The following is a 16,294-nucleotide window of genomic DNA, read 5'->3' as shown; positions in this document are numbered from 1 at the left end:
TTCTAATTTATGACATCGTGAAGTGCCTGGCCTTTTTTATATCTGTTTGCCCACAACACCTACCTTAGATATTGGCTTGTAAGAATGGACAGTAGCTTTTTTGCCACCTGAGCCAAGGTTTTAATAACATCTACTTCCCTTAAGAATTTTTATATCACATCTGTAGTATGTTTGCACAGGAAATGACAATGAGTAACACATGAGAGTGTTTTAAATATGTACAATAACTTATTTAATCACCCTGCCTTATCTGAGAGCCTGACATTTTAGAGAATTCTAGCATTTCAAACCCTCTTTGACTCCTATTGGATAACAAAATCTCAGTTCTCAGTTACTTGTATCAGACCTTAAATACTTGTGTAGATCTTAAACTCTAAGGAATTTATGTCTAGCTCTTTTATTTGGATAAGTTTTCGAGGAGGATTATGTGATAGTAAAGGAAAGCCAGGATACTTGAATGAGAAGTGTCACTGCTTTGGAAGTGTAAGGAGGAGACACAGAAATACCTGCAAGACTTGGTTTGGTTTTAAGAAAAATAATGTAATCACTCTCCAAAATGAGAACTTCCAAATAGTTCAGGGCCCTCTCTGGTGTTGACATATTTCAACAAGCATTCCGTTCCTAATTCTGGAGAATGAAACATTAGATACTACTATATATGGAATAAAATATTCAGGATAATAAAAAATTTGAAAGAAAAGTAATATTTGAAATGTCCTTACATACTACATAGTTCCTTGCTGTAGGAAGAAACTATGACTGAAATATATACCCTCAATATCTTAATGTTTTAAATAATTCAAAACAACAGATACTATGCATTATAAAATATAGAAAACAGTGATTACAGATAAATTGAAGTATTCAGTCATAATTTCATTAGAGAAATGAGATTAAAGATATTCAGAAAAATGGCTTTTAAAAAGCACTATTACATGATGTGAGGCAAGTTACAAAAATATTTATTTGCACATTTGTTTAATCTGATGTATGAATATTCAAAATCCAATACACTTAAAACTTACTACAATAAGGAGCAAGAGGTGAGTGGCTCCTGAGATGGAATGCATTCTGTAGGGCAGTGGATGAGGATAGATGGGTAAGAACACCTAGGATAGTCGTTCTCAACCTTTATAATGCTGCAACACTTTAATATGGTTCATGTTTCAGTAACAGTAATAATAGAATTAAACATAAAATTTGTTTTGTTTCTACGTTATAACTTAAATTTTGTTACTGTTATGAATCCCAAAATCAATATTTGTGTTTTCTGATGGTCTTAGGTGGCCCCTGTGAAAGGGTCATTTGACCCATAAAGGGTTTGTGACCCAAAGTGTGAGAACCATTTCCCTAGGGTCTGAAGTGTTACTGGGGTTGTCAGGAGCTTTCTTTTGTCATGTTAAATGGTTAGCCTAATTACTTACTGTTTGTAGTTACCCTTAAATTCTGATTCAAGTATCTAAAGTAAGTTTAAATAAATTATTTATAGTAGCTACTCAATAGGATATGAAAATGCAATAAAGGCAATCAGAGTTCCCTTGAAACTTTGAGAAACATATTTGAAGAATTAAATCTGGAGTTAGGCAGTGGTGAACAGTAGATGATTGTTTATGTCAATATAGTCATGGATCAGAAATTCGCATACAATTCACTCCAGTTTAAACACTGACCTTTAAATATTACCTTGAAAGTAGAGGCACTCCACAGTAATATTAGTTTTCTAGGCAGACAAGAAAAACACATGGGAGCTTAGACTTTCTTGGTTTGTCCTTTTTTCCTATTCTTCTGTCCTATTCTCCCTCTCCTTGTATAAGGGTACAGAAAAGATCAATTAAGCACTGTTCAGGTAATGGTTTCTCGCTACTGCCTGTCCACAAAGTCTCTGTGATCTCAGATTCACCAGTCCTAGAATGGTGAACAATTGAAATCTGTTACTTTAGCTGTCACACATATGGTGCTTTGCTACAGTAGCCTGATCACATAGTTGAAGTTGGTTTAAGAAAGAACAGGGACATAAATGATGACATAGCCTCTGCATGAAGTACAACTAGTCACTGTTTGGGAAACTGGATATTGAGGATGTTGCTGGGCTGCAAGATGTTTCCATAGTAATTTCCACATGACTGTATGAAGTCAAAAGAGAGGCAGAGATGCAACAAAGTATACTTGACATCAAGAAAACATAAAATATAAAACTCAGTATTATTTTAGGAACACTATGAAATTTTGAGAAACGAGAAAAGAAACATAAGAAAAATATTTAGAAATACTACTATATTATTTCATAATTACTTTAAAAAATATTATATCAACACTCCAATACTTTCTCATGATTTCAAGAACTCAGCTACAGATCTAACTCTTCCCCTAGGGAAACTGAAAAATGTCTAAAGGAGTTGAAACAAGTGTATTTTCTTTTAGTTTTGAGCAGTGTTAAATATTTCCCCTAAGGAATTTCTGCAGCAGTCGAACATTATTTTTAAATTTTTTTTTTTCATTAACTGCTTGTTTCCTTTGAAAGTGGAGCAGCTGTTAGTACTGGCAGACTTTTCCCCAAATCCACAAGTGCAAATCAAAAACCATTTGTTTTATGGATGATCTACAGTATGACAATTTGTCTACAAATATGTCACTGCCTGTTTACTTCGGCATGTGTCAATTAGATTTAGTTCTCTTTTACAGACAAGAGAGTAATGCAATCTTTATGGCATAGGTGCCTGCTGCCTGACCACACAGCCTCCCTCTCAACTTTCTGTTGCCACTGAGAACCACAGGGAGTGAGACGCCTCACACTGGGCCAAGTAAGAGCTTAACAGGACCAGAAGAGCTATAAAATTAGAGATATAGGCTCTCCCAGAGAGAAGAGAGAGCTGTTCACATGGTGGCAGATATTTCTGTACAGTGCTTTGATTAAGTCTTGGAAGAACCTTAATAGACTGCCATTTACTAGAAAGGAACCTTTTAGAGACAAGTGCTGGGGGGGTTGAAGATGGGGTTTCCCCCTTGTCAGCTCCCTCTCTATGGAACAGCTGAGGCGTGCATTAAAAGAAGATCAAATTAAAGGCTTATTCAGCATATACCAGGTTTCCTGGAAAGGAAAAAAAGATCAGCTTCAAGCTTACTTCTGGGTAAGTACATTCTTCCATGTGCCACTTTCCACCACTCCAAGTGCTTTGTAATATAAGTATCCAGACTCCTTCCCATACGTGGACAGATCACTCTCCTGTCACAGGCATTTGCAAAACTGTCATATAACCAGAAGACTGACCTGAGCGCCAGAACCCAGACCCTCTATGGGCTCTTTCTATGGATTACTGGGAAATCATGATAATGTTATTTTGTGGCAAATAATGAATGTTCTCTCCTGTAGAACTCAGAGCCAGCTTTATACCCATGATAAGGGTCTCTGTTTCCATTTATTTTACAGGTATATTTTTCCTTTAAAACTGAATCAGAAGAAGAACTGTTTCATGGGAAACACAGGAATGGGGCATGTATTGACTTGTCACAGGCACATAATATTTGTACATTAATCAGTAAATTTACATGCATCTTAAAATCAGGTACAAAAATAAATTGAAAATTTACGTATGAAAAACCCAAATAAGCATACTGCACGGTAGCCCTTCCATGGATGATTCTTTAGGGACCTAGTGCTGTAATTCCTAATCACAGTTGGACTTCATAGTCTGTAGAGCAGAGCCTCCTTCTCTGGGCAGAAGATCACAAGGCACAATATCCAGCAGGGATGACAAGGGTTACCAAGATCGGGTAAAACAATTGTTGTCCACCAACAGAAAGACATAAATATTCCTGAAAGATCATTTACAAACAGGTCAGAAAAAGCTTTCTCTGAAATTTCTGAACAATCTTAGACCTCAGATGGCTTAGGTATTAGATAATAAATCTCGTGCCACCTCGATTGCCTCCTGGTGAGGGCAGCAAGAAAAGTACCTCTGAGCTTCTTCAAGTCTTTGGAAGATAAAAACTAAGCACATCTAAAATGTGCTTAAACTGAAAGACACGACTAAACAAGAGAACAGGAGACATCCAGGAGGAACAGAACAGGAGAGAAATGGAAAGCATTTCTATTGAGAGACCAAGAAGGACATGGCAAAAACAAACAAACGAACAAACAAAAAAAAAAATCTGAAAAACATGCCTTAAACTTATGAGTAAGAAAAAACCGAAAAACAAAAACAACAAACTGGTAATAAAGAACTGGGAATAAAGTTTACAATAAGTAAAGTGACTTGGAAATACATTTTGTTGTTGTCTTAGAAGCTTAAAAAGACTATAACAAAATTCAACTTGATAATTAACATTAAATTTTTCTGGAAATTCCAGCACCAAAGTTTATTTTAACTTTACTTAAAAGACAAAAGAGAAAATCATCAATAATATAAGATGCAAGAAAATCCCTAATTTATAGATGGTTTATACAGAGTGACGGAAAAGCTGTGTGGAAATATGGGCCACTCAGACATGTCCTTTTCAATGAAAAATATTTGATATTGTAATATTCGTGGGTGGGATTAAAAGAAAATATACTTCAACTTCTCAGAGGAATCCTTATACCTCTCTAACAATAGAGCTGTAAAACATTCAAGTCAGACACTATTAACAAAAATCTGCTAGGTAAATGAGCAATCTCCATCCAGTGGTAGGGGGCTGAAACCTGAAAGACTGTCCAGAGCAAACAAAATATAAAATACATTAGTGGGGCATAACAACAGAGAACAGCCCTTTGAGTATTTGGATCTTGGTTAATATCAAGCAACAAAATGAAACAGAGGGAAATAAGGAATAAGAGAGAGAGATGTGGGGAGTTGTGCAATAGCAAGTCTTGCTATGAATCAGCCCTTTATGTCTGGGGTGATAATTTGTTGCATGGTATATATTTAGAGCAGCATGTTTGGTATAGAAGCATCCTGTTCAATTCTGTGTTAATACTATATTTGAAAACCTTTCCTTCCTCTTCTACAATGAATTGTGAAGAGAGTTGCTGGTAAAGAATCAAAGCAGCAAGGGAGCTCTTGCTGAAGCTGTATTTGAAGCACTAGCAATTAGAGAAACATGGCTAGAAGTCACATAGGCAATGGCCCAAGCTTCTGACCTTCAGGCTAAACTCCTCCCCAGTTACCTAGCAACAGGAAAGACCATAAAAAAGGCTGTTCAGCCCCACCTTACTCTCTCACTTCTCACTCTCTTACTTGTCTCTTTTACTTCTTACACCTCACTCTTACCCTCATTAATCTCTTTTTGTCTTCTCTCCTCTCTCCTCTGTTTTTGTCTTCTCCTCTCCTTTCTCCTCTTCTCTCTCTCTCTCTCTCTCTCTCTCTCTCTCTCTCTCTCTCTCTCTCTCTCTCTCTCTGTGTGTCTTTCTCTTCTCTTTCCCCCTGCATTTCTATAATAAAGCTCTAAAACCATAGAGAGTTTCTGCTCATCAAGATCCACTGCTCTCACTCTTGCAGCTGTTGGGAACCTCTCTTCCCTCATCCCTCCCTCTTATAACCCTGGTGGCTTTAGGACTCCCCAGGTATGGCTGCCCCTTTGCCAACCCCCCTAGAGTAGGTCAGAGGAATACCCACCTGGGGCTCAGTGGGAAGTCTTTGGAGGCATTTCCCCAAATGAAGCTCCTTTCTCTGTGATAACTCCAGCGGTGTCAAGTTGACACACAAACCTAGCCAGTACAATTGACCCCTTGTCAACTTGACACACAAATGCATCACTAGTAAGCCTCAACCCTTAGTTTCTTAGCCTCAACCCTTAGTTTCTTATTCATCCCCAAGATCTAAACAACTTTAAAAGTCTCACAGTCTTTACATATTAAAGTTCAATCCTTTAAAAATATCCAGTATCTTTTAAAATTCAAAGTACTTTAAAATTCAAAGTCTCTTAATTGTGGGCTTCACTAAAAAAACTTTCTTCAAGAGGGAAAAATATCACGGCCTAGTCACAATCAAAAGCAAAATCAATCTCCAACTATCCAATGTCTGGGATCCAACTCACGATCTTCTGAGCTCCTCCGAGGGCTTGGGTCACTTTCTTGAGCCATGCCCTTTGTAGCATACACATTGTCTTCTAGGCTCCAGCCACCTATACTCCACTACTGCTGCTGTTCTTGGTAGTCATCTCATGGTACTAGCATCTCCAAACACTGCTGTCTTCCAATGTAACTTGGCTTCAACAATAGCCTCTCATAGGCTCTCTTGTGGTGCCAACTCCTTTGCATGACCCATTCAGTCCTGGGGCATCAATTGCAACTGAGGCTGCATGGTCACCAATGGCCTTCAATGGCCTCTCACAGTGCTGAGCCTCAGCTGCTCTGCATGACCCCTTCATGCCTTCAAAACCAGTACCACATGGGTAACTCTTAAGTCCAGCCACAGCATAAGGTACAACCTTGGCTACCTCTGGAGCACATCCTCTGTGCTCTCAGAAAACTTCCCAGAAGATGTCACCTCAATGATGCTGGTCTCTTAATAACCGTTAATTTCTTAGCTCTAGATAACCGGCATCAATAGTCCCAGTAATGCAAAGGTTTTGCTTTAGTAATTCTGGTATCTTGTTAATCACAGCTCATTCTTCAGCCCCACCTAACCAGAACCACAGAATAATCAAACTCCAAAATACCAATGGCCCTGAAAAGTCTTTAATTTTCCCTCTGAAATTTCACAAGCCAGGCCTGCATCTTCTGCACTGTTCACAACATTACCTACACAACATCTGACAGAGCTCTTAACACCGAATGGATCTTCTAGTCCAAAGTTCCAAAGTCTTTCCACAGTCCTCCCCAAAACATGGTCAGGTTGTCACAGGAATACCCCACGCTGCTGGTACCAATTTGTCTTAGTCAGGGTTTCTATTCCTGCACAAAAATCATGACCAAAAAGCAAGTTGGGGAGGAAAGGGTTTATTCAGCTTATATGTCCAAACTGCTGTTCATCACCAAGGAAGTCAGGACTGGAACTCAAGCAGGTCAGAAAGCAGGAGCTGATGCAGAGGCCATGGAGGGATGTTCTTTACTGGCTTGCTTCCCCTGGCTTGCTCAGCCTGCTCTCTTATAGAACCAAGACTACCAGCCAAGAGATGGTCCCACCCACAAGGGGCCTTTCCCCCTTGATCACTAATTGAGAAAATGCCTTACAGTTGGATCTCATGGAGGCATTTCCTCAACTGAAGCTCCTTTCTCTGTGATAACTCCAACTGTGTCAAGTTGACATAATACTAGTCAGTACAGATACCTATGATAAAACTTAGAGACTAGCTAAAGAATAAGGAAGACCAAAGTGTGGATGCTTCAATCCTACTTAGAAGGGGGAACAAAATAATTATGGGAGAAATAGGGTGAAAGGGACTTGAGAGGAAGAGAGGAGTGGGAGAAAAAAAGGGAGAAAGGATCTGGTGTGGGAGACAGGGAGATGTATAGATGATCAGGAAATTGAACAGAGGTGTGCAGCAATGTGGCATGGGGAACTGGGGTTAGCCACCAGAAAGTTCCAGATGTCAGTAAAGCAAGAGTCTCCCAGAACCCAAAGGGGATGTCATTACCCAACAAAGGGGAGAGAGATATACCCAAGAAAGGGGAGAGAGAACCTTTATAGACCATATCCAGAGGTAAGTTACAGGCCCCGGTTGAGGGATGGGGCCACCCACCCATCTCAAAATTTTAATCCAGAATTGCTCCTGTCTAAAGAAAATACAGCAACAAAGAGTAGAGCAAAGACTGAAGGAAAAACCATACAGAGACTGTACTACCTGGAGATCCATCCCATTTGCAACCACCAAACCCAGTCATTATTGCTGATGCAAAGAAGTGCTTGGTGACAGGTGCCTGATACATATGACAGATGTCTCCTGAGAGGCCTTGCCAAAGCCTTACAGATAGAGATGTAGATGCTTGCAGTCAACCACTGGACTGAGCATGGTGACCACATTGGGGGGTTTAGGGGAAGAAATGAAGGAACTGAATGGGTTTGCAAGCCCATAGGCAGAACAATAATATCAACCAACCAGCCCCCCTTCCCCAGAGCTCTCAGAGATTAAACCACCAACCAAAGAATACACATGGAGGGACCCATGGCTCCAGCTTTATACGTAGCAGAGGATGGCCTTATCTGGAATCATTGTGAGGGGAGGTTCTTGGTCCTGTAAAGCTTGATGCCCAGTGTAGGGGCATGCTAGGGCAGTGAGGCAAGAGTGGGTGAGTGGCTAAGGGAATATCCACATAGAAGCAGGGTGGGAGGGAATTAAGATAGGAGGTTTTGGAGTTGAAACAAAGAAGGAAGATAACATTTGAAATATAAATAAATAAAATAAAAAATAAGTTTTTAAAAATTATAAAAAAATAAGTTTTTTTATTTTTTTTTAAAAATAAGTTTTTTATTTTTTTTTAAAATAAGTTTCTTTTAAGAACTCAATATTTTGAAATTCGAGTTGTATTCTGGTGAAATACTGTGTATGTGTCATATCTGGGCAGAAGGAAAATAACATGAAGGAACATATAGGGGCTAGATTTTGCTTTTACCACAAACCTTTCTTATGGGAGCTTACCATCCTTTAAGAAAAATATATTAATTCCTGTAAAGTGTGCAAAATCCAATACTATACCAACTTTCTACTTAAATATGCCTTTAAATGCTCTATCACATTGAAGCTGCCACATAGAGACCATTTCTAGCACAGGGCTGTTTGGAATCACACTTTAACTATATCTAAACTGTAGCAATAGCTCAAAAATTCTCTTGTATTTCCTATATGAGAGAGTTACTGCATTAGATGACAGTGTGAAATGAGTAGAGTTGACTAGGGATAGAATGCAATGTATACAACAGGAGAAAATGCTGTTGCTCTGTACAGACTTGCAGCAAGCCCAGAAAAAAATGAACACACACACACACACACACACACACACACACACACACACACACACACACACTTTTAGAGATCTACATGTGGTAACTACTTTTCTACTATTTTTACTAGACTAAAATACTTTCATGTGGGCCAATGAACCATGTCACCAGATAAAAGGACTTGTAAGGATGAGTGAGCCTGAACCCCCGAAACTTTGTGAGCCTCAGAATTAGCATTGTAGGTGTGGGGATAGCTCCCTGATAAATGACCTGCTCTAGAATACATAACCATGACACCCCACTAAGAGTACCACAACAATCAGTTATGTAGCATAAAACCCTAGAATTCTCCATGCTAATGAGGTATCTAGATAGGTCACATGTATAAAGCCAATGAGCTTCTCTTCCTGGGCATTCCTTTCCAAAAGAGGTATAGTCCCTGGTTCATCCTGAGTAAGGTGTATTCATTTACCTTTGCCCTTAATTAAAGCATTTGGACAAGCAAGGACTGTCACTTCATCAAAGATTGCTGTAAGAATGGGGGGGGGGGGCTTCATACAAGTTAGCATCGCATAAATCTCCCAGAGAAGGCTTTGTCTCTCCCAGCCTCTGGCACCCACTTGGAATCAAAATTATTTAATCCAAGTCCTGGGCTCAGCCATCTCCTGCCTACTCTGAGTGATGCTCTGAGTGGAAGCAGAGACCTATAATCCTGTGATATCCGTATCTGAGCTACCTCTAAAGTCCAGGAGCAGATCATTGTCTAGCCCTTATTACATAGTATTTTTAGGGCTCCTTCTTCAAAGAGTAAAAGCAGCATCAAGCCATGGATTCAAGGAGGACTCCCAAACAAAACAAAACAAAACACAAACAAACCTGAAATTGATTTCTACTATTATTGTTTTCTAAATATTATACATAACTATATCTCATAACAATTTTTGTGTTAATAATTACTAATAGACTATCAGCATACAATTTCTTTTTTTTTTAGATAATATGAATAGTTTATTTTTTTTCTTTTCTTTTTTTTCCATTTTTATTAGGTATTTAGCTCATTTACATTTCCAATGCTATACCAAAAGTCCCCCATATCCACCCACCCCCACTCCCCTGCCCACCCACTCCCCCTTTTTGGCCCTGGTGTTCCCCTGTACTGGGGCATATAAAGTTTGCAAGTCCAATGGGCCTCTCTTTCCAGTGATGGCCGACTAGGCCATCTTTTGATATATATGCAGCTAGAGTCAAGAGCTCCGGGGTACTGGTTAGTTCATAATGTTGTTCCACCTATAGGGTTGCAGATCCCTTTAGCTCCTTGGCTACTTTCTCTAGCTCCTCCATTGGGAGCCCTATGATCCATCCATTAGCTGACTGTGAGCATCCACTTCTGTGTTTGCTAGGCCCCGGCATAGTCTCACAAGAGACAGCTACATCTGGGTCCTTTCAATAAAATCTTGCTAGTGTATGCAATGGTGTCAGCGTTTGGATGCTGATTATGGGGTGGATCCCTGGATATGGCAGTCTCTACATGGTCCATCCTTTCATCTCAGCTCCAAACTTTGTCTCTGTAACTCCTTCCATGGGTGTTTTGTTCCCAAATCTAAGGAGGGGCATAGTGTCCACACTTCAGTCTTCATTCTTCTTGAGTTTCATGTGTTTAGCAAATTATATCTTATATCTTGGGTATCCTAGGTTTGGGGCTAATATCCACTTATCAGTGAGTACATATTGTGTGAGTTTCTTTGTGAATGTATTACCTCACTCAGGACGATGCCCTCCAGGTCCATCCATTTGGCTAGGAATTTCATAAATTCATTCTTTTTAATAGCTGAGTAGTACTCCATTGTGTAGATGTACCACATTTTCTGTATCCATTCCTCTGTTGAGGGGCATCTGGGTTCTTTCCAGCTTCTGGCTATTATAAATAAGGCTGCTATGAACATAGTGGAGCATGTGTCCTTCTTACCAGTTGGGGCATCTTCTGGATATATGCCCAGGAGAGGTATTGCTGGATCCTCCGGTAGTACTATGTCCAATATTCTGAGGAACCGCCAGACTGATTTCCAGAGTGGTTGTACAAGCCTGCACTCCCACCAGCAATGGAGGAGTGTTCCTCTTTCTCCACATCCACGCTGGCATCTGCTGTCACCTGAATTTTTGATCTTAGCCATTCTGACTGGTGTGAGGTGGAATCTCAGGGTTGTTTTGATTTGCATTTCCCTGATGATTAAGGATGTTGAACATTTTTTCAGGTGCTTCTCTGCCATTCGGTATTCCTCAGGTGAGAATTCTTTGTTCAGTTCTGAGCCCCATTTTTTAATGGGGTTATTTGATTTTCTGAAGTCCACCTTCTTGAGTTCTTTATATATGTTGGATATTAGTCCCCTATCTGATTTAGGATAGGTAAAGATCCTTTCCCAATCTGTTGGTGGTCTTTTTGTCTTATTGACGGTGTCTTTTGCCTTGCAGAAACTTTGGAGTTTCATTAGGTCCCATTTGTCAATTCTCGATCTTACAGCACAAGCCATTGCTGATCTGTTCAGGAATTTTTCCCCTGTGCCCATATCTTCAAGGCTTTTCCCCACTTTCTCCTCTATAAGTTTCAGTGTCTCTGGTTTTATGTGAAGTTCCTTGATCCACTTAGATTTGACCTTAGTACAAGGAGATAAGTATGGATCAATTCTCATTCTTCTACACGATAACAACCAGTTGTGCCAGCACCAATTGTTGAAAATGCTGTCTTTCTTCCACTGGATGGTTTTAGCTCCCTTGTCGAAGATCAAGTGACCATAGGTGTGTGGGTTCATTTCTGGGTCTTCAATTCTATTCCATTGGTCTACTTGTCTGTCTCTATACCAGTACCATGCAGTTTTTATCACAATTGCTCTGTAGTAAAGCTTTAGGTCTGGCATGGTGATTCCGCCAGAAGTTCTTTTATCCTTGAGAAAACTTTTTGCTATCCTAGGTTTTTTGTTATTCCAGACAAATTTGCAAATTGCTCCTTCCAGTTCGGTGAAGAATTGAGTTGGAATTTTGATGGGAATTGCATTGAATCTGTAGATTGCTTTTGGCAAGATAGCCATTTTTACAATGTTGATCCTGCCAATCCATGAGCATGGGAGATCTTTCCATCTTCTGAGATCTTCCTTAATTTCTTTCTTCAGAGATTTGAAGTTTTTATCATACAGATCTTTCACTTCCTTAGTTAGAGTCACGCCAAGGTATTTTATATTATTTGTGACTATTGAGAAGGGTGTTGTTTCCCTAATTTCTTTCTCAGCCTGTTTATTCTTTGTATAGAGAAAGGCCATTGACTTGTTTGAGTTTATTTTATATCCAGCTACTTCACCGAAGCTGTTTATCAGGTTTAGGAGTTCTCTGGTAGAATTTTTAGGGTCACTTATATATACTATCATATCATCTGCAAAAAGTGATATTTTGACTTCCTCTTTTCCAATTTGTATCCCCTTGATCTCCTTTTGTTGTCGAATTGCTCTGGCTAATACTTCAAGTACTATGTTGAAAAGGTAGGGAGAAAGTGGGCAGCCTTGTCTAGTCCCTGATTTTAGTGGGATTGCTTCCAGCTTCTCTCCATTTACTTTGATGTTGGCTACTGGTTTGCTGTAGATTGCTTTTATCATGTTTAGGTATGGGCCTTGAATTCCTGATCTTTCCAACACTTTTATCATGAATGGGTGTTGGATCTTGTCAAATGCTTTTTCTGCATCTAACGAGATGATCATGTGGTTTTTGTCTTTGAGTTTGTTTATATAATGGATTACATTGATGGATTTTCGTATATTAAACCATCCCTGCATCCCTGGAATAAAACCTACTTGGTCAGGATGGATGATTGCTTTAATGTGTTCTTGGATTCGGTTAGCGAGAATTTTATTGAGGATTTTTGCATCGATATTCATAAGAGAAATTGGTCTGAAGTTCTCTATCTTTGTTGGGTCTTTCTGTGGTTTAGGTATCAGAGTAATAGTGGCTTCATAAAATGAGTTGGGTAGAGTACCTTCTACTTCTATTTTGTGAAATAGTTTGTGCAGAACTGGAATTAGATCTTCTTTGAAGGTCTGATAGTACTCTGCACTAAACCCATCTGGTCCTGGGCTTTTTTTGGTTGGGAGACTATTAATAACTGCTTCTATTTCTTTAGGTGATATGGGACTGTTTAGATGATCAACTTGATCCTGATTCAACTTTGGTACCTGGTATCTGTCCAGAAATTTGTCCATTTCGTCCAGGTTTTCTAGTTTTGTTGAGTATAGCCTTTTGTAGAAGGATCTGATGGTGTTTTGGATTTCTTCAGGATCTGTTGTTATGTCTCCCTTTTTATTTCTGATTTTGTTAATTAGGATTTTGTCCCTGTGCCCTTTAGTGAGTCTAGCTAAAGGTTTATCTATCTTGTTGATTTTCTCAAAGAACCATCTCCTCGTTTGGTTAATTCTTTAAATAGTTCTTCTTGTTTCCACTTGGTTGATTTCACCCCTGAGTTTGATTATTTCCTGCCGTCTACTCCTCTTGGGTGAATTTGCTTCCTTTTTTTCTAGGGCTTTTAGATGTGTTGTCAAGCTGCTAGTATGTGCTGTCTCCCAAAAATATGGAATGCTTCACGAATTTGCGTGTCATCCTTGCGCAGGGGCCATGCTAATCTTCTCTGTATCGTTCCAATTTTAGTATATGTGCTGCCGAAGCGAGCACAGCATACAATTTCTTAATAAATGGTAGGCAACTATGGAATAGACTGAATTCTGAGGATCTTCTAGAGATTAAGACTATTCAGTGCCTGTGACTAATATTTTCATTTTCTAGCGAATACATATTGTGAATCTCTCTCTTCCTTATTAAGAGAATGTGCTCTTGAACATTCAGGATAAGTGGCAAAAGAAAGGACAAGTGGTATATGGTACAGCAAACTTCCATGAATAGACATTAAATTGACAGATCACTGCACATTGTATCAAATCCCAAGCTAATCTGCAACTCCTAGCCCTTAGCCTGCAGCTTTCTGGACAATACTTGATGTGAAAAGCATGCACTTTTAAGCTTCAGATCATATAACTCTTAGAATAATTTTCAAAAAAAATGTTTTAGCAACTAAATAAGAAATTCATGGCTATAAAATTCAAAGGAATATGAGGGAGATTTTATACAAGCAGGAGCCAGCCCTTCTTTAGGGTTTAATGCCAAATTGAAGAATTCAATGCAACAGAATCCTTCATGGATTCCTTATATAAAGACCCATGAAGTCCATCATCAATCTGCCTCTCTCAGTCTATGTCTGTTCTTAGTATCTAAGAAATGCATTGTTCTCTCAAATTTCAAGTAAAGCTATGTTTGTAGCAAATTCTGATTAATACTTTGTTAGAAAAAGATGTTAAAACATAGTAAATTGTGGTGATGCAGAAAGTAACTTGGAGAGACAAATTATTTTCTATTCTAATATGGTAATAAAATATCTCACATATCAATTAGCATAAAAATAAAATCAAATATTTGTAATAAGCATTTATTCTAGGAAATCCTAAAGCAAGTGGTAAGATATGGTGAAGCCTCAGAAAGACTCTGTAAGGCTCTGAGCATTTCACATGACATCAGACCTGGGCTGCCTAGGGTGACAGAGTCATTAGTAAGTGGAGTTCACCTTTCATTTTCTGATTTCTATTAGTTTGTAAAAAGGATTTTACATTTGCATTTAAATAGGAAGGTAATGTGATAAAGATTTCAATTAAAAGGCTGTCTGTTTGGGTTAATTCATTTTTAATAGGAACAGTAAATATTTTTCAGTTGATACAGCTCTTTGTGCGAGATCAGTTCCCTGCTCTTCTTTATCTAGATATGTCAGGGAGTGCCCAGTAAAGAACATTGGACTGCCACCCTTTCCTCTTTAAGAAACATTTCTTATTTTCTTCATTGATTTTTCCCTCATTTAGAAACCAGAAAAAACACATTTTTAAAAATTCTACCTGAGAAAGCTCTTTTACTTTTAAGTTAATTGTTAGGACTAGGACTAAGTTGCTTTACATACACACAGGAACTCAAACACACACACACTCACACACATACACACACAATGTAAAACACTTTAATAAATGTTTTCAAACAAGTATAAACATATACACATATAAAATAAATTTTCTAAATTTTTGATACTATATTTGATGGTATGAACAAAAGTCTATATTATCATGGAAGTTTGGCAAAGACTTTAGAGCCACACACTATATAGTAGTTGATTCTGTACCATATAAAAGAACATGATCATGTACAACAACTCTCATTGTAAATGATATACTTCAGAGTGAAGGAATATCCTATAGTAAAAATTGCTTCATGACTGTGATGTGTGGTATTTCTTTCTTGTAAAGTGAGATTTATTTATTATATTTTAATTTTTTATTCACTTATCTATTTGTGTGTGTGTGTGTGTGTGTGTGACAGCAGGAGCACATGCACATGTGCAGGAACTATGGTACACATGTACAGGTCAGAGGACAACCTAAAGAAGTCAGTTCTCCTCAAATGTGTGGCTCCCAGGGATCTAGAAGTGGCACACGTTTATTCAGTAAACTCTGAAGTCAGCTCTTCCAACTTTAAACTTTGAGATGTTGTTTAGTTTGTTGATGAGATTCTAAAAAAAAAAAAATTGTGGAGCTTCAAGAAATCTACTCAAAACATTTTATATTAAAGGCCATATGCTTATTATAGCTTTAGCTCCAATTTTGCATTGCTTTGCTAATATTCACACATATGTAGCTCCTAGAGGATTATGTTTTAACTTGGTCTCTAAGAAAATCGTTTTCTTTTCTCACTTTTCAAAACCCTAAAACATTTTGCACTGGACATTTTGTTTGGAAGCAATGGAATCTGAGCATTTAAATAATGAATTGAAGCATTTAATTAATATGTTCTGGCTTCCTGCTGGCAGAATCTCATGGCAGGGAGTAAATGGATTAAGTCTCTAGTACACAGGCTAAGAAATGGCTTAGCAGTTGGTGTTTTGTTCTCAGGTGTCTAGTTAAGGAAAACACAGGGGGCCAATTGAACCTTTAAAAATGTTATCTTTGACTAGAAGGATGTCAGAAATGCAGTGGGATTTTCCTCAGCAAACCTACCAAGAATTATTGCTGTTTTATTTTTGAGACTTAGCGTTTTAATGGCTGAGCTCTGTGCTCAATTTTGCTTTCAAGAAAAGGCAAATATATGAGTGCAGAGCTCAGTAGTACAGACAAACATGGGAGCCAGTTAGACTCAGACCTGAAGTGGATGCCTTTGCTCATCTTCCAGTGGAGTCTGAGATGAGTTTCATCATTTTCTTAGGAACATCAAAAGAAGCTCTAAGTTACTTAGACTTCCTTCTTCCTAGTTTCAAAAAAAGGTAAAAGATACCAAGGGAATAGAGAAAGCATACTTACAAATACAAACCATGA

The 16,294-nt window shown here is 38.4% G+C and overlaps 1 non-coding gene across 1 annotated transcript; it reads right to left on the bottom strand.

Moving 5' to 3' along the window:
- Positions 1 to 13,458: 13,458 nt before the first annotated feature.
- Gm25173 lies at positions 13,459 to 13,565 on the bottom strand. Its single transcript, XR_003955554.1, has one exon. It is a non-coding gene; the product is annotated as a U6 spliceosomal RNA (small nuclear RNA).
- Between the last annotated feature and the right edge of the window lie 2,729 nt (positions 13,566 to 16,294).

This window comes from Mus musculus, chromosome 4 (assembly GCF_000001635.26).
Source record: "Mus musculus strain C57BL/6J chromosome 4, GRCm38.p6 C57BL/6J".
Taxonomy (NCBI): domain Eukaryota; kingdom Metazoa; phylum Chordata; class Mammalia; order Rodentia; family Muridae; genus Mus; species Mus musculus.
The sequence above is the reverse complement of the archived record's forward strand: the minus strand, read 5'-3'. Positions and strand labels throughout refer to the sequence as shown.